Consider the following 23,647-nt stretch of genomic DNA (forward strand, 5'->3'; position numbering starts at 1 on the left):
CTTGGAGTCGGATTGGTTTTGGCCTCTTTTCCATCGTGTGGTTCTAGGAGCCCTCGTAAAAACAAGATGTCCAGATTCTTACTATGTTACTATTTCCTGGTTGCTGGACTTTGGCTTCTTATTTGGTACTTTGCTCTCTTTGATGATGGTTTCCTTCCTTTCAGCCCCTATTGAGGTGGGTTTCTATCCTATAGAGGTGGATAGTTTTTTTGGTGATGGTGGTGTGGTGATCATTTTCCTTGAGCGTGTTGTTGTCAGCCTTGTGGTTGTGGAAGCCACCTCAAAACTCATGTCAAAGGTTAGGGGAGCCTTTCAAAATCCCCTTGTTTTTATATTTTCTATTCATTCCAGTTGTGGGAGACCTGTAAAACCCACAGGCAGGTTGGATGCTAGAAATTTTCAAGAGCCCAGTTTGGCTAGCTATTGTTTGTGGTTAAGAATAGATTTTGTTGCTGACAGGCAGATGACTTTGTTACAGGTTAAGGGAGCCTAGAAAAACCCTTCTTAGTTGGTTTTGGGGGCCAGTTCAAAACCCATGATGAAGGTTAGGGGAGCCTTTCAAAACCCCATGTGTCCAGATTGTAATTGTATGTTTATATGTTGTAATCTGGTTTCTTTGATGGTGATGGGTGCTTGGTTTCACCCAAGGTATCAGTTAAAGGTTAAGGGAGCCTTAGTTAAACCCATGACTGGTGATTGAGGCTAGTTCTTTAATCTTGTTTTTGGGCTAATTTTTTCAGTCCTGGCTATGGTTGGGCTACTGGTTTTCTAATGTTCCTTCCTTTTAGTGGCGTTGTAGTGGGAGTTGCAGATCCTGTTTATTTTTAATAAAAAAACTAGAAGAAATTACAAGCCAAAACACTTGATCGTCTCATGCATCCTACTACAAAATTGGCTCCTTAACCTTAAACCTACAACAAGATTCAACTTGGATTCATATACTAATTTTGAAATCTACCCATAATCATATTCCCCTATCTTCAAATTTTCCATCTCTTCAAAGAAAAATTTCTTCTTCCCCTCAAACTTCCCGAAAATTTAAAATTGTAAATCCTAAAATGAATGCTGAAATTTTCCTTTTAACCACCATAGTTACCAAAGCCTGAAGTTTAGTAAGCCCCCAAAAATTCAAACCCAAACAAGGGAATGTCATCTTCTAATCTTAGAAATTGCCTTCAAATCTTTTGGATGCTTTGTCACCTGTACCAAATTCACTTTGCAATCTCCTTTGCACTCATTTTTTATGCCTTCTAACATGTCTCTACTACAAAATCATTATATTCCCTCCTTATTGTAGTCAAAACAATATTTAAAAAGTGATTTATTTCACCCTCACCTTCATTCTTATTTTCTTTTCTCCTTTCCATCTATGCTTCCATTTCTTTTATCTATTTCTTCATTTCTATTATTTCAACTCTCATGTTTTCTTGATCTCTTTCTATTATTTTCCATATTTTTTCTCTAATTTCCTTAAGTCTAGGAATTGTTAGATTCTATACAATAATAAAAGTTCTTTTCCCCTTTCACTTTTTTATTGTTGAGGCCTCATAAAGCCACAACAACACAAATTTTTAAAACCCTTAGTTTCTACACATGTAAACTGCCTCACATTCACTTTTTTATTTTCATAGATATTACTGTAAATTATTCCCCTTAGTGATTTGTTTACAACCACATGAACCTTTTCTCCTCAAACCCTCTATATATTTCTTCTTGCAGGTTGCATGTACACGTGCAAAAAAATTCTCACACAATCGAACCCTCAAACCTTGTTACAAACTACCTCTAGTTGTATGAATCTATTTACACAAATAGGAACTCTCTCTCTAATATCACTAATACAAGTATGCTATACTAACACAAAGAAACTCACAAAAAAAAAAACTACAAGGAAAATGCAAGACATGATTCTTTCTTCCAATTATTTTTCTAATAATATAATTAAAAAGTTATTTTCGAAGTTACAATAGATTTCAAACTTAATGGATTCATACAAAAGTTGGAAGCATATGATGAAAATAAAAAACCTACAAGAAAGAACTACCATGAAATTATCCAAGTCTTCATATCTTATTTTTTAACATAAACATGCTCATTAATCCTCTCACAAGTGAAATATCCTTTTGCAAAAGTACCAACTCTTCCTAGAAAACTCTAGAAAGACGTTTAACCCTTAAATTTTCTAAAACCATGGGTATTCTAACTCCCAAATTATTAGACCAAGATAAGGAGACCGCAAATTAATTTATTAAATTGCCTAAATTTATCTCACTCAACTGCAAATGGCCACCTCCTCCTTAACCTGCCAACATAGGAACTTTCAAGACTTTCTCGAACCCAAAATAGGTATGTGTTCCCAAGCATTCTTAGGCATCAAAATTTGAAATGTATTAAATCTAGAATTCTTAACATGAGTGATTATGCAAGGAAAGCTTCTTTCCACTCCCATATTGGATACCAAAATAGAAGATTCCCTAGACATTCCTTCAAGATTCTTCTAACATGTGTTCATTTCTCTTGCAATTTGAAACTTAAGACTATGGGAAAAAAAATTATAAAAATTTAGGCCCTTATTACATAATTTATTCTCCAAAACATTTATTCCTAGACATTTTCATAAGATTTAAATTAAAATATTTTGGTGATGCAAGATTGAACTTACACCATGGATGCTCCTGTGTGTAAATACTTGGATACATCAATATAAATCTCAAATAGTTGCTAAAAATTTATTATTATAAAGATTACCATAGTATAGAGTCTAAATTTTTTTTTAAAAAAAAAAATCGTTTCAATTTTCTACTATTCCAATGAACATTTTTAGCACCACTATTTGTAACTTGGTTCAATATCCAATTCAAATATGAGAAGCTAAGCACAAACCTTCCATACAATTTTTTCAATCCTAAAATTATACAAATCTTTGTGGGGTTCTATGGCTATGGCCAATAATGAATTACTTGAATCTAGTAAACTCTACATGCACTCCTTATGCATCTAAAATTTAATATTATTATTATATACCTTTATTAAAAAATAATCACTTCTCCATTCTTGCATAAGACTTTTAATTTCATAGTGTCAAGAACTTGCTGAAAATGGCACATGTGTTCATGTTCAAGGTCAATATATCATCAAGGTAATCAATCAAGGTAATCAATAATGAATTGAGCAGTTAATGGATTGATAACGGAATTCATCATCCACATAAATCTAGATGGATAATTTATTAGGTGAAAGGCCATGACTAACCACTAAAATAAATCTGATATGACCTTGAAGATTATTTTCAAAATACCTATAGAATTAATAGGAATATAATCTAGTATCTAGACTTAGAATCAATCTTTGAAAACAACCTTGCACTATAAATCTAGTATGATTACATTAACACAAGGTGATGAGAAAGGTTTTATATGTCTCTTCTCCACAAATTCATAGATTTTTAATTAACCTTATCATTTTGTAAAATGATACAAGGTCTAGATATCAAATAAATGTTCTATTTTATCATGTTGTGTAGGGACATTTTTTCATGGTTAAAAGATATCCTTATACTATATCAAATTATAGCTCAACTATATATTTTTTATAATATTAATATATCCCACTTCAAAATTTGATCCTCTCTTCTTCAAGTCTAATTTCTCTTCATAGTATTCATTGCTCCAATTGATTGTTTCCCTTACTATCTAGTGTAAATCATGTATTTTCTTTACAAACACTTCTACTCTAACACTTCATAAATGTCTCTTAATATTCAAGCAAGATCCCCTAATTTTGAAATAACCCTAGGACTATACAACAAACAGTGAATAATGGAGTCTTACTTGTAATTTTTTTGACTAAATCATTATACATAAATTTACCTTGCAATTAGATCAAAACACATTGATTATTCTTGTGACCCAAAAAGCATATTAATACATTTCCCAAGATTTAAATAATAATTTGGTCTATTCATCCATTTGAGAACGATATGTAGAGCTAAAATTTAAATAAATACATCAATTATTTCAAAATGGCCTCTGAAAATTTCTTACAAACTTAGTATTAGGGTTTGAAACTATAATTTTTGGTAGCCCATGCAACTTAATAATGGTTGTGAAATTTTTTTCAACATTTGTGGCACTGGTCTTTTTGCAACCTGTAAAATGAGACATTTTTTAGAATTGATCAGGAACCAAAAAAATAGAATCCTAATGTAGCATAAAATTCATGATTATATCATCTCATAGTTTCTTCAATATATGGAATGAATGATATGGTCTTGTATTTTGATTATCTCCTTCGGCATGATGAAAAACATTACATCCTTGCACAAATTTTCTAACTTTGGACCTAGCCTTGGGCAATATTACCTTTCACTAAGCCACTTGATGGTCTTATCAACTCTAAAATATTTAACTAAACTACCATAATAATGGGTGGCAGCCTCAAGCGATGAGGGCTCTGCAACCATCGCGACAACCTTAAACCATAAACCGGCAGGCCGGGAGGCGGCGAGACCTGTAGGGTCAGTGGCTGGAGTTGCAGGGTGGGCGGAAGTGACTGTCTACTGGGTGGCGGCGGTGAGACCCATGACCTCTGCCAAACGATGGCGATAACAAGCCAAACGGTGGCAGTAATAGAGATCGCCTGATGGGAACAAGAAAAGTTCTCATTTTTACTCAATATCATCCATCGAAACCACAGTTTTGGCTCTTTTTTGTTTTCTTTCAGATGATTGTGAAAGCATATTTGAGCTTTTGATAAACTTAGAGGCATTGAGTAACTCTGAGTGATGCGGCGAGCCATGCAACCAGGGTTTCTAGGGCCTGGACCCGTGGGAGTTAGGCAGGCTTCGTGGCAGCTACATGACGTTATATCAGAGGATAGACATTCTTTTGATGGAGTCCTACAGTTTCCAGTCAGGTTGCAGGGTAAGGGGAGAGAAAGAAGAATCCCACGAGATCATTTTGCACACCAGCTAGACCGAACACCACAGCCCCCCTTTGACATTTGTGAGGGGACACCACCGTTGTCACATCGTTCTCTATCCAAATCGCATGCTAATCCTGTTAATATTCCATCATATTTGACTTGGCCAAACAATACTTAGTTGATAAACCCCAAATTTCTTTCAATCCCAAACAATCTTCCAATAAACAACTTGTGCCAAGGAGTACCCTCCAAACAAAAACAGGTTACACAGAATTGGAGAAAGAAAACCCCTTGCACATTTCTTCCCGATTCACTAGCACAAAATTTGGATGAAGAGGGTAATGGGAAACGTTCAAATGATACAGCTAAAGAGGGTAGCCAAGCTCCAGTCTGGCCAAAGGTCACAAATGCTGCTAATACTGGAGAATCAAGCAAATCTAAGGGTGTGTATAAGATTGTTTTTCCGGACCATCTTATTCAGCCTCAAATAGATCTGTTACCCGCCACAACCCTCATCGGTAGACTTCATTCTACTATTTCCTTTATGCAACTTTCATTTTGGGCTAAATAGAATTGGCTAGGCTTGAAGGATATTTTTTGATGGACACGCAATCTCTCTTTTTTATTGCCATTTTTTATTCCAAAAGCATAGAAATTGTGTTTATAGATATAAGGGGTGGCTTTGTAAGGGTGTTGGTATTATGACTTTGGTGTGGGTTCCAAATTTTAGTTTGGATTCAGTTCCCCCCCTTTTCATGCCTTTTTGGATTACTCTCTAGGTGCTCCCGCTTGAGTACCGTGATCTAGATATTGTGAAAATTTTGACTAATCAAATGGGTATTTTTATCAAGCATGATTTTATCCCATATGAACTTGCCCATTTAACTGTCAGGGTATGCCTATTACTAAACCTCACAAAGACACTTCCCAAGTCTATTTTAATGACTTCCTCCATAGGGAAATGGAACCAAGACATTTGCATACAAGGTACAAGAGATGTTGATGACCGTATAAATAAAATAGGCCATTTTAACTCCCAGTGTCAAGGATCGAGTATTGATGTTGTTAGGGTTTGCAAGGATTTTGTGACTGATTTCCATAAATGCTCCTTTATCAGTCTGTTGCATCTCCTTCTTCTACACCAAGTGGGATGGCAAGTGTAGCTACCTTATTAGAGAGTCTCGTACCTCTGAATAATGTTAATAATATTGCAAGGCCTTTCTAGGGTGTTCACTTTTAGGCAGATCCTCCTCTTTCTCTGATTTCTTCTCAATTCTTTTCATCTTGAATGATAGACATTTTACTTCCAACAGAAAAAACAACAAAGTCCTCCAATTGGATAATTCTCCTCAATATAAGGTTGTTATCTCTGGCTCATGTTCTCTACAAAAATTTGTGGGTAGATACAAGAAAATATCTTTTAAGATCCTCTGCTCTCCAATCCTAGTTGATTGGTTGTATAAGAAAATATTTTCCTCCTCTCTCTTTAGGCAGTTCACTTCTTATTTTCTAAGTTTAACTTCTGTGGGACCCTTAGATTCTCAATTCCCGGAAATCTGTATTTCATAGAATGGAAAGGATAACCTAATTCATAGCTTGATGTTTAATTCCAACCTTTCCATGTGGTTGATCGCAATCTTCCCACTATTGGATCCTCATCGAATGCTCCAAATATTGAAGTAATGGCACATGATATCATTATCTCTATTGCATCGAACTTGATTGATGAAATTGCTCTCGAGGAATTTCTAAAAATTCAGGATGTCCCTTCTATTGTTGCTATGCCTCTCACTCTTAATACTTCACCACCCATTTTGTCACCCCTATTAGAATCTAGTCATGTTGAACACCTTGTGGTTGAAGATAATTCATATCAGCCCTTTCAACCTCCCACACAACTTGACTTCGATTTTGCTCAACATCTCTCTCTTTCTCAATCAGTCTCTTCGTCTCCTTTGTTATCTAAAACACGTAAAGAAAGAGGTCGAAAGCCCAAGATTCTTAAAATCCAAGAAGAGATCGTAATAGGTATCCAGTCTACAATTGTAGACAAGTTTTCACCCCACTCAAGACCAAGAAGAACATGTTATTCTTGTCAGGTGCAATGAGGATCATATCTTGGAATGTTAGAGGTTTGAATGCCTCTGACAAGAGGGGATGAATCAAGCAGCATCTGGACTCCTCCCAAGAAGACATCATTTTATTACAATAAACAAAGTTTTCTGATGAAGCCTCTCAAAAGATTTTTAAAAAATGGACTTTGTGGGATTTCATACATGTTCCTGTAGTAGGGGCTTCTAGTGGTATTCTGAACTTGTGGAATCCCAAGACAATCAAAGAAAAAAAATTGAACCAAGGGACAAATTGGTATCTTATTCTTATTGAAAATTTTGATTTATCCTTTCTTCTCTTTAATATTTATGGTCCAACAACTCCTCATGAGAAATATGCTCTGTTGAATACTTTATATTGTCAGATCCATCAGCGGGGAGTTCATAAAATCATCTTAGGAGGGGATTTTAATGACATTTTGTCTCGGGATGAGAAACAGGGAGGCAACCCTACTTCTTCTAAGATGATTGATGACTTTAGATCTTTTGTGTCTGATAACGCCCTTTCTGACATTTCACCATCTAATGGTCAATTTACATTGACAAACTGGAGAACTTCCCTTCAAATTGCAAGCAAATTGGACAGGTTTTTCACTTCATATGAATGGATCCTTCAAAAATATACTTTTAGCTCTAATATTCTATCAATCTCTAGATCTGACCATTTTCCTATCTCATTATGCTTGGATAAACATGAAGCTTATCATCATAGACCTTCTTTTAAGTTTGAAATAATGTGGTTTCGACACCCACACTTTCATGCTCTGCTTCATCAATGGTGGGTAAGTGCCTCTATATGAAGATGGAGTTTGTAAAAGAAAATATCAGTATGGAATAGGGAAGTATTCAAAAATATCTTTGTAGAGAAATCAAATGTAGAGAAGGAATTAAAGGACATCAACGAACTTATCTTTTCTAATGGGATTGATCCTATAACCTTCTCAAGGAAGAAGTATTTATAAAGTTACTAGGAAGAATTGTGCTCTAGAGAGGAGGAGTATTGGAGACAAAAATCAAGGGAGCTATGGTTAAAACATGGGGAAAAATATACTAAGTTCTTTCAGGCATCTGCAAAGATTAAGCAAATTGCATCTACTATCTTTTCTATAAATGCCTCTTCTTTGGGAGTAAAATTAACTAATGAACAAGAAATTAGGGAAGAGGGTGAACTTTTCTATAAAAATCTTCTTGCTCCCTCTCCTCCTTTTGTTCCTGAGGAGTCTAGTGTTGAGGTATTGCTAGATTCCATCCCTTGTTTGATTTCACAGCGTGATAATGATTATCTAATGCAACCTTTCTCTCTTGATGAACTACAAGAGGTGGTAGTTTTCATGGCTCCTGACAAGTCTCCAGGTCCCAATGGTCTCACCATGCTATTCTTTCAAAAGTGTTGGGATGTTTTAATTTTTGATCTTTTAATTGCTTTGGAGGAGTCAAGACAAAAAGCTTTTATTCTCAAGAAATTCAATTTAACCCATCTTGCTCTTATCCCCAAATCCAACATCCCTCAATATTTTGTAGACTTTAGGCCTATCTCCTTGTGTAATATAGTTTACAAGATCTTCACAAAAGCTATTTATCTCCAGTTAAAATCCTTGATACCTAAAGTAATATCTCCTTAATAAGGAGGTTTTGTTCTTGGTAGGGAAACATTGGAAGGTGCGCCTGTGGCTCATGAAGCTTTGCACTCAATTAACTCTTCATGGTCCCCTTCTTTCATAGATAAATTAGACATGTTGAAAGCATATGATAAAGTATGTTGGTCTTTTCTTTCGAGAGTGCTTAAAATTTTTGGCTTTTCGGACAAGTGGTGCAAATGGATCAAAAATTATCTCTCGAGGGCACATTTCTCATTTATGATTAATGGTAATCCTTCTGGTTTTTTTCGAGCCACTCATGGAGTTCGACAAGGTGACCCACTATCACCTTTTCTCTTCATTATCATGGCAGAAGCTTTTAGCAGATTGGTCAAAAAGTAGCTGACTCTGGATCTTTGGAAGGGGGTATGCACCCCTAATACATCAATTTCTATCACCCACACTTTATTTGCAAATGATACACTTTTATTTGGTTGTTCCAATATTCAAGAAGAAAAGCATATTAAGAAAATGTTGGACATATATACTTCCGGATCTGGATAGAAAATGAGTGCTCAGAAATATAAATTATTCATATTTAATACTTCTGAAATGGTGTCTAACGACATTATCTAGACATTGGACTTTCCAGTGGACTCTCTTCCATCTTCCTACTTTGGCATCCCTTTCTTTATGGGAGCAGGGAAACCTTCTTTTTGGAATTCTGTGATTGATAGATAAAAAAGAAGAATTTATGTGTGGAAGGCTAGATGGTTATCTCTGTCAGGCAGAATCCTTCTTGTCAAAATTGTTTTGGCTACAATCCCAAACTACTACATTTCAGTTCTTCAAGCTCCGCAATATATTATTTCTCATATCAAGAAAATTATTCAAATTTTTATTTGGAAAGGTAATCTTTCAGAAGATAAAAAGATCTCGCTTGTGTCTCTCAACAAAATGACTCCATGTAAATCTATGGGCGGGGTTGGTCTACATGATCTTTCAAAAAGGAATAAGACCTTTGTGGGAAAGTTGGTTTGGAATATTTATGTAAAACCACATGCTTTGTGGTGTCAACTTATGCAAGAAAAGTATATAGATACTCCTACCCCATCATGTATTTTTACTATCCTTGATCCTCCATCAGGGTCTGCAGTTTGGAACTTCATGATGGCTTCTAGGAATGTGATTACTAGATATTTATCTTGGCAAGTACATAATGGCAAAGATGTCAACTTTTGGCATGATTCATGGAGTGGTCTCCCCCCTCTTAATCTGGAGGAATCTCTAGTAGATGTGATCCCTATATTTATTTTTCAATAGGGATCTTACCTTTATGATTACATAGATGAACTTGAGAAGCCTTCAAATTGTGTCATTTGGAAGAAGCCATCTTTACTCCCAATCTTCCCAGAACAAAAGGTAAAATTTTCTTTGATTCTCAAGAACCAAATTATTTTCATCTCTAATGATTTGGACAAATTGATATGGTGCCCTATGAAGAATGGAAAGTACTCTATCAAGGAAGGGTATAAGGAAATTCATCAAATGTTGATTCAATCCTATTCACAAAGAGCTTATAACTTCTATTGGAACAACAGTATTCTTCCCAAGGCAGGGATGTTTTCTTCGCTTGCTCTACACAAGAGAATATTTACCAATGAGAGACTTGATAAATTAAATATTGCACCTCCATTTTCCTATGTACTTTGTGGTCAGCATAGTGAAACGTTAGATCATCTCCTCCTCCAACGTGATTTTGCTCATTATTGTTGGATGTTTGTGCTTGCTAAGCTTTCCTTTAGCATCCATCTTCCAAATAATGTATGGGATTTGTTTCATTCCTAGCCAGTCTTCTACTCATCCTCTCTTTTTGTATACATTTGGAAAGTGATCCCATCCATAGTAGTATGGTCACTTTGGTGGGAAAGAAATAAGTGTTTTTTTAGAAAGCAGACATCTCCTCTTTCTGATGTTTTCAATTACATTGAAAAATCAATATCAGAAATAGTTAATGCTCATGTTTCAATCAGTTCAATCCAAATAGGGAATTTACTTCTTGGGATGGTCAAGTTATTAATTGTTAAAAGGGCATTTCTATTCCCCATATCACCTTGCTTTCCAAGAGTGACAAATAGTAAAATTGATAGAAATAAAATGAAATGGTGTCCTCCGGATTTGACGCATTTCAATTTGAATTTTGATGTCTCCTCTAAAGCAAACCCAGGTGATGTAAGAGTAGGAGTATGTATAAGGGACCACACAGGGTGTGTTTTTCTTTGAAATCTGTTTCCATTGCACCGGGTACTAACAACTTTGCAAAGGCATATTCTTTGCTTGAAGGGATTCTACTAGTTAAAAAGGTGAACATCTCTTATAGTCACATCGAAGGCAACTCGGCTATTATTATCAACTCTTGCATAAAGAGAAATATTGACAATTGGCAAATAAGATATTTACTTGAACAAGCATGGGCACTTATTGATACATTTGTAAACTTTACTATTTCACATGTGTATAGAGAAGGGAACCAGGTTGCAGATCATTTGGCAAATATGGGAAGTTCCAAGGTGGAACTTAATATGATGGGTCTGAATTGTGATCTCGATTATTTTCCAATTCTTAAAAAAAAAATTTGGAGGACATGGGTATGGGATAATATTGCACATGGCTATGCAGTTGTCTTTTTCATAATGATAAAAAATTGGTATGTGAGGTATTATAATTGCAGGGTTCCGTGGTTTTGTTGTATCTGAATGATGTGAATGGGTGTCGATTTGAGCATCTATGAAGCATGTTGGACTTCAAGTTGAATAAATACATAAGTGAAGAAGATTGTGGATTTCTATGTAAATGTGTTCAACTTTCGTGATGTTTTGGTTTGGATTTCATCTTCTTCAACATACTCCAAGAAGCATTCGATACTTCGGGATGATTTGTGGTATTCAGTATTCTGGACATTATGAGATATATTATACTTTTTGGCATATTAGGGATTTAAGTTTCATAAAATTTCTATGTATTATCGAGCAAGGATCAAAGTTTTTATTTCTGGTTCTTTTCTCTAGAAGCTATTTGAATCAAATTTTGTAAATAAATATATAAATAAAATATATTTAGTGGCATTGCCACCTTTTTTTTTTAAATAAAAAATTCTCTTTTAAATTCTATCTCATCAATACTTGAGGTACACATTGCTACTATCCTTTGAATAAAAAATTATATTATATGAAGTAATCCATCCATAGTCCACACTAATAGGATCCATACATGTCCATGCATTCTTAAAGTACAAATCATCTTTGTATAACTCTTTCATAGAATCAAGGCCAAATACTTTAGCTCTCATTTTAATTAATGATGATTCTTTGCTACCCAAAGAATTTGGTACTTTTTTAATCTTTCATTTGAATGTTAGAGAATAAAAGTATACTAGTATAGGAATTCTACCCACTTCATGGGTAATTGGCTAATTTTAATCTTAATCTTCCTATAATGGTAGATATTTGTCTACTCCTAGCTCCCTTATAGTATAGATATCTACTTATATAATTTTTAAAGTGTATTACAAAACCTATTTTAACTTTTAAAAATCTTCTATCTCTAACTTGGGTGGTATAGGAGCACTCATATTCTTACTTTGATTTGTTTTATGTTCCACTCAAACTTGTGTTACCCATAATACAACTTTTAACCTAGTCTTGTATATGCTTCTCATAGATCTATTGCATAATTTTCACACACATGTCCACTATTTCTATCTTCTCCTCTACACTAGTCTTTCCCTTTCATCACTCCTTATACTTTTCAATGAATGCAAGATGGAGAAAAAATCTCTATTTACTCCACCCACTCTTTTCTTAATGAAGTATGCAATCTAGCTTCAATTAGGACCTTCAATTCTCTACTAAACTCTCTTATTAAATAGCTCTCTTTTGACCTACAACATTGACTACCCAATACTATTTACAGAAGATCTTCTTCCACATATAACACCTAACTTTATTTTCTTCTACCTATCCTTCACTAGTAAAGGAAAAACCTCTATTTCTTCTATGTTTTCATTATCCTCTACCCACTTACTATATTTGAGAAATTTATCATGGTTCACTTGTTATCTTACTTTTACCATGAGTTCAAAGCTACTCTAATATAAATATGATGCAAAAATTCCCTTTCTCTATCTTGAAATAATTTATAAATTACTTAAATATTCTTATTTTACTTGTTAGGAAAATAGTGTTTCAACCTTTCAATAGTAAAATGGTACTATGTTGAACACATGATTAGACTAAGAGGAGGGGATAAATCAGTCTTGAATTTCAAAACAGATTAATTATAAATTTTAGAAACTGTCATAATAGTAACAAATAAATCATCAACACATGAACATCAACCATCAACACATGAATACTAGATTTACATGAAAAACCCAAACTAGGAAAAGCCATAGTGAGAATCTAACTCACATATGAATATGAATGATTACAAATTTTTAGGCTCACTGCCAAAGAGAAACAAGACCTAAGAGACTTGCAAGGCTAAGACACACTACCTTAGGGCAAGATACAAGGACTTTCACAATCGATGATTACTACTTCAAGGAAAGATACAACTTGTTGCTGAGGGACACACTATCAATCAACAATGAAGGAAATAAAAAAATTGAATATGAGAATGATCTCCTAAACATTAAATTATCCTTGAATGATTGGATCAAGGGACCAACACCATGGCAAAAAAAATCTGATAACCATCATTGTCACAACACATTATCTCATTAAATATATCACCTTCAAAGATTTGACTTTTGCACTCTCAAATCTACTTGCACATTATTCATATAGTCTTCTTGTCAATTCACACACAATCCATACATTATACTTTCAGCTTATATATTTGCACTCCTTAAATATGAGATAGATCATTGAAAACCTAATTAAGGATCGGCTAAAAACAAAAAAAGAATTATTACACAAAATGAGCCTCCCAAACCAAAAATACCCAAAGCGGTCCACTCTACGAGAAAGAGGGGACCAAAAAACATCATAATACATCTTGCCAAGATGAATCTAATGATCTGCACATGCTAGTACATTCTCCAAAGATGCTACCAAATGTAACATGTAGAAATAGCAATTAGTCAACCAAAGAACATATTCTGATATGAAATATCTCACATGGATCTCCACATGCCATGGTGAGACCCATAAACAACTTCTTAGTAAATTCTCCAATGCATATCTAGATCAAAAGAATATGATCCAACTAGGATAACTCAATTGCTCACACTGAAACATAACACAATTTAATGTCCCAAATTTGAAACAACAAAGCTCTCTTGCAGAACAAATAAATCACCAAAGAAGCACACTGAGAATACTACATGAGCCATAAAGATATGTATACAAAATTGCAACACAATTTGCAACATATCCAGAGTTCACTGAAGAATTTCTAGACCAGCCTAATAGGCATACTTACTATTAGAGAGAAGAAATAACCATCTGAATCGACATGCCACAACTAACACCAAAAATACAAAACTCAATCTACAACACAAATCATAACTACAAGAACCAAGAGAATATCTAGACCAGAATCCATCCAAATAACCAAGTTTGACATCAATGATAACCATACAAGCTCATACTCCCAACATATTATTGATACATGAACGATGGGGGTTTGAGGTCTTGTCCTTGACTAGGAGGGTTGGAAGGGGGTCACACCTTTCCAACCCTAATCCCATGACTAGTTGGTGGTCTAGGGGTAGTGTGCTTCGAAGGGGAGTTTTGGGGGAAGGACCCCTAAAACAAAATTTCATTTATAATTTATCATTGTGAATCCTAAGCATTTATCATTACTCATATATCTAAAGGTGAATATTGTGTGTACTTTGTTTCACCTAGAAGGAAACCCCTTTTTTATAAAGGCATTGTATTACAGTTATGTATTTTTAAGAGTCTCATAGCTATTGCGTTTCCTCTGGATCTCCATTTATGATACTCCTATGAGAATATTGCTCTACAAGTATATTGTAATCTATTGTTGATTTGTAAACAATAAATTGGATGGCTATTGGAGTGTGGGTTTTTTTACCTAAAAGGGTCTTCCCCACATAAATCATTGTGTTGTGGTATGAATTTTATTAATGTTTATTTATGTTATGTTTCAATAACTATTTTAAAGATATATAAAAGTTTTTTATTACCCTCCTCTCAAGGTTAGTGAAGGAAGTTGTTCCCCCACTTAACTTCCTTACAACTAGCTCTATTTGAAAGGAAATTTGAGGGCCATATAAAACTATCTCCATCTAAACCCATTAAAGAAAATTATGCAAGCAAGTATTTCGAATAAAAAGTAAAAAATAGGAAACAAGAATATCTTGGGAAAATCCTCATGATTTAAAAACCCAATGTCCAAATGCATCCACACTCAATGTAGTATTACATGAGAAAATATTACAGTATATTTAGATAGTATGAACCATGAATATCATTGAAACATCAAGCTTTTTATATGCACTCCATTGAATAAAAAAATAAGAATCATGTAGTTTAACATCTCAATCCATTCCTCTTCTGATCACATATGCAACATACGAGAGAAGCTAAAATAAGTGAAGCTCAACAACTATTCATATGCCTTCTTTTATAGAAATAATCTTACACAACACTACTAAGTGGTATAACATAAACTACACAACTGATTTTCTATGAGCTCAAAAAACCATTTACCTCATTTAATTTGTGGTAGTAATTTTTTCCCTTCATTAACATTTTTTCCTATGTGTAAACCCACATTAAATATTTATTTCTCATTCACATATAAGATATAAAGTGGAACTATGATTGTTTAATGTATGTGATGCATACATCCCTAGATCCCCTACATGTACCATAACTAAAATGAATTTTAGATTATAAATTTACGCAAGGTGAACAACACACCTTTTCCCAACATTCCCCTACTTAATATATACTTTATATAAGGGCCGGAAAGTAAAATAAAACATTAAGGGAACAATCCCTATAGCTAGTAGGTATCATTGAAACATTCAAATCCTCAATGTGCTACATCAAGATGCCTATAATAATAACCAAGGTGAGCACCATATCAAACATGAAATCACTTAGTCTCCATCAATTTAATAAAAAATATATGACCTCTCTAAGAAAAGAAAGTAAATATAATATTTAATTGGTATTTTTATCTAGAATAATAAAATGTAAAAAATAATAATAATAAAACATAGTTCTTGGAAAGTGATTTTTTACAACTATAATAAGTTATAAATGTGACTCTTGGGTTGAAAGTTTTGGCTGCTAGAAATAAACTACTAAAAAGAATATAAACAACATTGGTGGTGGGTTGGTCATTAGTGTGTTGTAGAAAGATCATTTACTAGTGGTGGTCTAGTAGTGTTACTAACTAGGAAAAACTCTCTCATTTCTTTAGGAAACAAGGGTTGGATCCTCATTGTGATGAGTTCTAATGAACATTGTATCATCCTCCATGTGATCATGGCCAAGTTTAGACTTATTTTAAGATTTTTAATTTGTTTCTTTCTATGGTGTTTATTTTTTAAGTAATCTATACCTAGTGATCTAATGACCATGAATACCATATGATATGATCATATGAACCATATAAAACTATATGAATTTTCATATATCATATGAAATTTTCATCCATCATTTTCTTTGTAGCCTCCAAAAATAGGCTCATTTTTTCACCAAAATATGTCATGCCATATATAAAATATAGTATCTAAACTTAATCATGAGGTTTTTTTTGTCCAAGAGATCTCCAACAAAATTCCATCCCTAAACCCTGTATAGAGAGAGCCGAAAAGAAACTCATATCAAATATAGATATCAAACCCTATATCTATAACAACCAAAGTCATCAAACAAACCTATAACCTTTAAAATGTCTTTATTTTATTTCTAGAAAACTATGGATTTAACTATTCATAAAAAAATAATTGTCTCCTAGGTTTAGTTCAATAACATGGAGATCTTCTCTTGCAACATAACAACTAGAATCTTGTACCAAATTGCTTTTTTTTAAAATTGATATAGAACTATTTTCATATAATCCCATTAGAGAAATCATACAAACAAATGATAGAATTTAAAATATAAAAAAAAAGGCAAACATACCATCAAGATGACACATGATGTACCTTGGGAAAACCCTCATTAGATTGAAACTTAACCTCCAAAATAATCCATCCTCATTGTATAATTTCATGAAAAAAAATTATAATAGCTCTCCAAAGTCTCTATGAATACCTTTGACACATCAAGCTTTATGCATACACTCCATATATGCAATAAAATAAGAATTATGTTTCTACACATCTCAAACAAAGCTTCCTCTCCTCACGTATGCAATCTAAAAGATGCTCAAACAAGCCAACCTTAACAACTACTCATGTGTTTTCTTTTATCGAAAAAAACATAGACAAAACCATCAAGTGGTATTACATAAACCATGTAACTAATACCATGAGCTTACAAAACTATTTCCTACCTTGTTTACTTTTTGATACTAAGTTTATTCTTTGAAATTGAATTTTTCAATATTTCAAGTTACATAACATATTTATCCTAATGTCGCACACATCTAAAGTGACCTCACAAATGTTTAACTTGGATGATGCATACATGCATGCATCATTAAATCCCTTAGATTCATCACAAATAAAAATAATTTTAACTTGTATTTTATAATATTATGCAAGGTGAAAAATCTTTAATGCAATAATATCATTATAATTAAGGGTATTTTAAAATGTTTCTACTACCCATCTCAACTCCTATTGCAGAGCCTGATCCATTGCATGTCTACCACTAACACTGGCATTCCCCTACCCTCTTTAGTGTTAGTTGAATCAACTTGTGTGAAGGTTGCTATTTCTCACTACACTTCATGTTGAGATCCTATTACTTTAGCTTCTTATTTTAATATGTTGTCAACCCCTATTCTTGAGTTTGTGACTACTACACCTTTTTCTTCTTGACTTGGGTCAAGAAAAGTAACCTTGTCTATTCCAGCCAAGGGCATTATTAAAATTTCTGGGCTGCCCCTTTCTCTATGCCTTCCAAATATTTAGCAATTTCTCGAGGTGGTGGGTCCTTTGTCTCCCCTATTCATAACTATATTTTCTATGTTGGGTTCACATGTGACCTCTATGCAAAGTGTAAGACCTTGTTTTTGTTTCTCTTGCTCAAGTGCCCTCTCTACTTGAAGTCACTCATGGTTGGCCTCTATTTTCTAGTATGGATATTAGTCCTATTATTCTTACTTCAACAAGATCTTGTAGCTATGCTCAAGAAGCTAGATTAGGACCTACTCGCCATCTAAATAAGTATCACCCTCTTTCATGTAGCAAACCATCCCCAATGGTGGTTTGTAGTGTAGATGTGGTAAAAGAATAAGGATTTCTACTAGTGTGGAGGTCTAGTATATTGTTTCTTCAACAACTAGCCCTGTTTCATTGACTTGTATAGTTGGGTTCAAGATTCTTGGAAGCGCCTCATGGCTGATAAGATATAGATCTTCGCCTATGTGAAAGGGATTTTTATCACTTCTTTTTCCTCTTCAAAGGATAGACACTTGGTGATGGATTAGCTTTGGACTTGGGAAGAGCACTCTCTCTTGGTCAAACCTTGGGCATTTTTCTTTAACCCTCTTACCAAGCCACTCCATGTACAACTGGTGTGGGTTATAATTCCAAATCTTCTCCTTCAATTTATGAAGGATTCTTTCTATGAGGCCATCGACAACCTAGTTGGTCATTTCATGATGGTCAATGATTTCACTTCTCATATCTAGGGTATTCTACCTTTTCTCACATTTTTGTGTATATATATGTGTATCTCCTTGCCTCTTCATGGGGATGTAGTGTTGACGATTAGAGATAAGCCTGAGACAAAATTGTTGGACTATGAAGGTCTTTCCATCAAATGAAAACATTGTTTCACTATCATTCAATTGGCTTTGGATTTATATCTCTAATGTACGAAATAAAATACTATTTGGTGGAAGAATGCTAATGAAGATTACTTGACTATCCATGATCTAGCTTCGAAGAATGTCTCATCCTAGGATTCTAATTAGTCTCTAGCTTCTAGTCTAGCTATGTCATGCCCTGAGGTCCCTATTAAGGTTTTCATTGCTACCTATTTTAATCCTATTGTGTTGGTTGCTTCTTCTTATCAACTTTTTTATTCTTAGGTGGTCAATGACAATCTCTTTCCTAGTTATCCTCTTGTTACTCCTTCATTTGATGTTGGTTCCCAAGTGTGGGTTCACCTCTTGTTTTCCCTTGTAATGGTATCTTGGATGATAGTATCTCTTGGACTATAGTTCACAGAAGGAGAAAAATTCCTTGTACCTCATCCCATACTCCTTGTGTTCTAGAATAGAAGTTTTTAGTATAGGGTTAGGATCCATCTTTCTTATTAACTCTTTACTTTGGTCAAAAGAATATCTTTTTATTGGGTTTCCCAATGTCACTACTAATGGGGTTAGCTTTTCTTGCCTCTAAGGATGTGTATATTGTAATGTGTCCAAACCCTTTCCTAAGCTTATTTAATCAAAACATTATGCAATGTGAACAATACACAGTTTCCTAACATTATTCTAGAACCTAATATTTCAATATAAAATTAAAATAAGAAATAAGAAAGAAGAAAGAGGATATCAATAAAAAGACAAAATACAAATCATTAAAACTTCCTTCTTGAAAGAATGCCAAAAAAAAAAAAAACCCACATTCTTATAAAAGTTAAAAATATTTGCAAATATAAAAATCTGTCTTATCTAACCTACGAGCATTACTATTTATATCTAAAAAAGCATTAAGAAGTAAAATTTTTATCTTGACTCTCGACTCTAGAAATAACTAATAACTACAATCATTCCTTTATCCCTTAAAACAAATAGAATAGTGCCAATATTATTTAAGGCAAACTCCTAGAATATGTTAACTAATAAGAAAGATAAAACAGGGAGGAGAAATCACATTAAAGGTGCTTCACATATATGTACCTGTGCTTGTATCCCACATTTCCTCTTGTTTATGATTTAAACTTTTGGGCCTAAATTTTCCGGCCAAGATTTCCGATTTTAGGCTGTTGTTTCATGAAGAAAATCAATTTTGATCCTATTGTTTTATGTATACAAACATAACGTTAAAAGATTTTGAGATCATTTCTGAATTTTTCCACAGGTCTGAGATTTATAGCAGAAAATATTGGAAAGATAGAAAGTGACGATACATATAAACCAATTGGATTTGATCTGATCTTCACTGCAATGTTAGAAGACTATAGAACTTATGTTCACTAAGCGAGAAGAAATCCTTAAAAGGTAATTTTTGAATTAGCTTAAGATTTCAATGCTTTCCAATCCAAATAATAATTCTTGTTTATTTCTTCTAACATTAGAATTAACTCATTTTTGCAGTATAGGAATAGACCATATGAATGAGTACGACCCACATCTGATTTTCATAGTTGAGGGTATTCGTTCTATAGTTGACTGGACCAAGGTCTTAAGACATGAGAACATGGATGGCTCACTCTTTCATTCTCCCTCTGCAACTGCTTGTGCTCTAATCCACACTAGAAAATCTACTTGCTTTGAGTATTTGAATTCAATGCTGGAAAATTTGAGGGATGGAGGTAGGTTCTTGAAAGTTTGTGTACATGGTTTGATGAGATTTTGTCATGATGTTCACATTTAACAAGCAATTTCTTTTGTTGGTGCAGTGCCTAGTCTGTATCCCATAAATTTTTTCTCTGGTCTCCTAATGGTAGATAGGTTGGAGCGCCTGGGTATAGAGAGACATTTCAAATATGAGATAAAAAAGGTTCTAGATGATGTTTATAGGTAATTTTTTTCTTCAAAATGGGTACTGGAATTCCTTATAATTGGGTATTATATGCTGGTTTCCATAGTTTTGAAGTCAATATTCTCCTTGGACAGATGCTGGACAAAGAATGAAATAATCGAGGGAATATCATCAGTATCAGACATAATTAAGACCTCTGTTAGTTTCAGGATTTTACGATGGAATGGATATGATGTGTCTCCAGGTCCTTTGAACAAACTGCAGCTTATTTTCTGTAAACTTTGTTGTTGGATATTTCTCATTGTTTTCTTTGTTAGGCATGAGCACCATTTATGATAGATATGTAATTTTTGGTATGGTAGTTTCTAATTCAAAAATTCGTTTTCTATTAGAGTCTAGATATATATGTACATTTTTTGAAGATTTTATGGAAAAATTAAAATAGCATTCTTTAAGTTTTGATTTGTTTAGGTGTTTCATCTGATTTCACACAAAATAAATAAATTAATAGAACTCACCTATTAATATGATTTCATATGAACCACTTCAATAAATTAAAGTTTATAATTTATCATTTAACCTAAAATCATTTCATGTGATTTGTATCTTTTAATAATTTTTCATTTCATACTAATGAAACCAACAATTGTGCAGATGCCTTTATCAATTACCTAAAAGAGGGCAATCTCGTAGCGTCTCTAGAGAAGAGTAGCCAAGCTGTTACAGCAATGCTAGCTTTGTACCAAGCATCTCAATTGATGTTCCCTGGTGAAAGAATTTTGGAAGAAGCAAAGTCCTCCTCCAAAAACTATCTTGCCAAAAGTAAAGCGATTATTGCAATGGCAGACAAAAATAAAGTCTACAAAGACCTTGCCAAAGAGTTAGTTTACTTATTCTTTTAATTTTTTTTAAGGTGAAAGTAACTAATGTTTAAAATTTTTCTTTTGATCGAGCTTTTGAGGATAAATCCATTCCTCGCAGGTTGAGTATGCACTTGATGTGCCTTGGGTGGCTAGTCTGGAGAGAATAGAACAACGAAGATACATTGAAACATATGGTTTTGACAACACTCATATTGGAAAGACTTCTTACAGGTAAGTTTTAATGGAGCTTACTCTTATGGATCCCGAAGTTAAATAAACCTTCAAATTACTTTGATTTTTATAATTATATGCTTCAAGATCACTTACTTCTGGTAAATATTTGGCCTTCAAAATTGATTGCAGGATCCCATATATAGGTCATGATTATTTTTTGTCTTTGGCAAAAGAGGACTACAATGTCTGTCAAGCAATACATCAGAAGGACTTGCAGGAGTTGGAAAAGTAAATATATATATGTATATGATTAAGGTGGTTTTGGTGGTTTTTGGAAATTATGATGGTTTGCTTTAAATAACATTTTTTAAGTTTTGAATTGTTTAGATCTGAAATCATAAGTATGAAAGACTTATAATTACACTGAGGTTTTCATAAGGGTTTATGTTGCTGTTTACAATTGCAGATGGTATGTAGAATCTAAACTTGGTAACTTAGAGTTCTCGAGAAAAAAGCTTTTATACTGCTATTTTGGTATTGCCTCGACAGTTTTCATCCCTGAAATGTCTACCCTACGCATCGTATCGACAAAGAATGCAGTCCTCTCTGTAGTAATGGATGACTTTTATGATGTAGCTGGTTCCATTGAAGAGCTTCAATGCTTTCTTGAAGCTGTTAAGAGGTAATTGCATGATGAGTCATATCCGAAAATTTTGGATTTCAACAAATTCATTATAAAATTAATTTCTATTCCAAACACCATTGTAGTGAAAAATTAGATAGAGGACTAGGTAATATTATGGTCTTATGTATGCTTTGCCTCCTTGGATACACCAACTACTTGTTTGATGTTTCTGATGTTCTGCAGATGGGATCCAACAGGGATATATAGTTCCTCAGACAACGTGAAGATTTTGTTCTTTGCATTATATAACACTGTCAATGATATTGCTCAAGATGCGTCGGCTTGTCAAGGCTGGGATGTCAGCATTCATTTCAAGGAAATTGTGTGTATCCTTGCCTTGAATATTAGTTATTGTATAGTTCATTTCCTACAAAGTGTCTTACAAGAAACTTGAAAACATCATTAGAATAACCCTTGAAAACTTCTCTGCGCTTGTTCTTACAGTGGTACAGACTAGCAAACTCAATGATGAAGGAAGCTGAATGGGCCAAGACTAGATATATACCATCAATGCAAGAATACCTTCAAAACGGAGAAATGCCATTTGCTTTGGAACCAATTGTTCTAATAGCAATATATTTTGTAGGGCCTAAAATTTCAGAACAAACCATTTGCCATCATGAATACAACTTTCTTATACAACTTTTAAGTAATTGTGGACGTCTTTTGAATGACATTCAGAGCTACAAGGTACTGAATACTTATCACAACCAAGCTAGTAATCTTTAAAACTTGCCGAATTTCATCTTTTTTAAGGAATGCTTGGAAGAAGAACTAAAATATTCATATGTTTTGTAGAGGGAGATTGAGCAAGGAAAGCACAACTATGTGTCCTTGTTCATGAAGGAATATCCAGAGAAATCTTTTGAGAGGGCGACTGGGTGTATTAGACAGACTATACATGTAAACACACAAACTCTTTTGAGAAATTTGTTGCAACCTAGTGTTCTCCCTCGTGATTGCAAGCAGGTGTATTGGGCCATGCTAAAAAATTTACAACTATTCTACCAGAAGACGGATGGCTTCACATCTCCCTCTGAAATGCTTGAGCATATCAATGCAGTTATTTTTAATCTAGTATTGTAAAGCTTAAAGTAGAGTTTTGAGATAATATCACCCTTTTGGTAATCCTTGTAAATGGCTCAAGGAAATATACATTAACAGGAAGAATTGTGTAATCTAAATAATTTTACATTTTATTTAATGAAATGCATGTTTTAGTGTTTATATAAGAATTACTTTGTTTTATCGATATCATTTAATTTTTTTAGTTTTTTTAATATATTTGTTTTTGTTATTTATCTAGTTGTTAATTTTTTTATTTATTTAAAAATAATGATTCAATTTTTTTATATTTAAAAAAAATATATATTAGATTATTTTTCTTTCACAATTATGATATTAGAGGCTTCTCCCCCTATTAATTGTCTCTTACAATAATAAAT

At 33.6% G+C, this 23,647-nt stretch overlaps 1 pseudogene; it reads left to right on the forward strand.

Moving 5' to 3' along the window:
- The first annotated feature begins 4,783 nt into the window (after window positions 1–4,783).
- Window positions 4,784–23,288, forward strand: LOC131035190 (terpene synthase 6, chloroplastic-like; annotated as a pseudogene).
- The last annotated feature ends 359 nt before the right edge of the window (window positions 23,289–23,647 follow it).

This window comes from Cryptomeria japonica, chromosome 5 (assembly GCF_030272615.1).
Source record: "Cryptomeria japonica chromosome 5, Sugi_1.0, whole genome shotgun sequence".
NCBI lineage: Eukaryota > Viridiplantae > Streptophyta > Pinopsida > Cupressales > Cupressaceae > Cryptomeria > Cryptomeria japonica.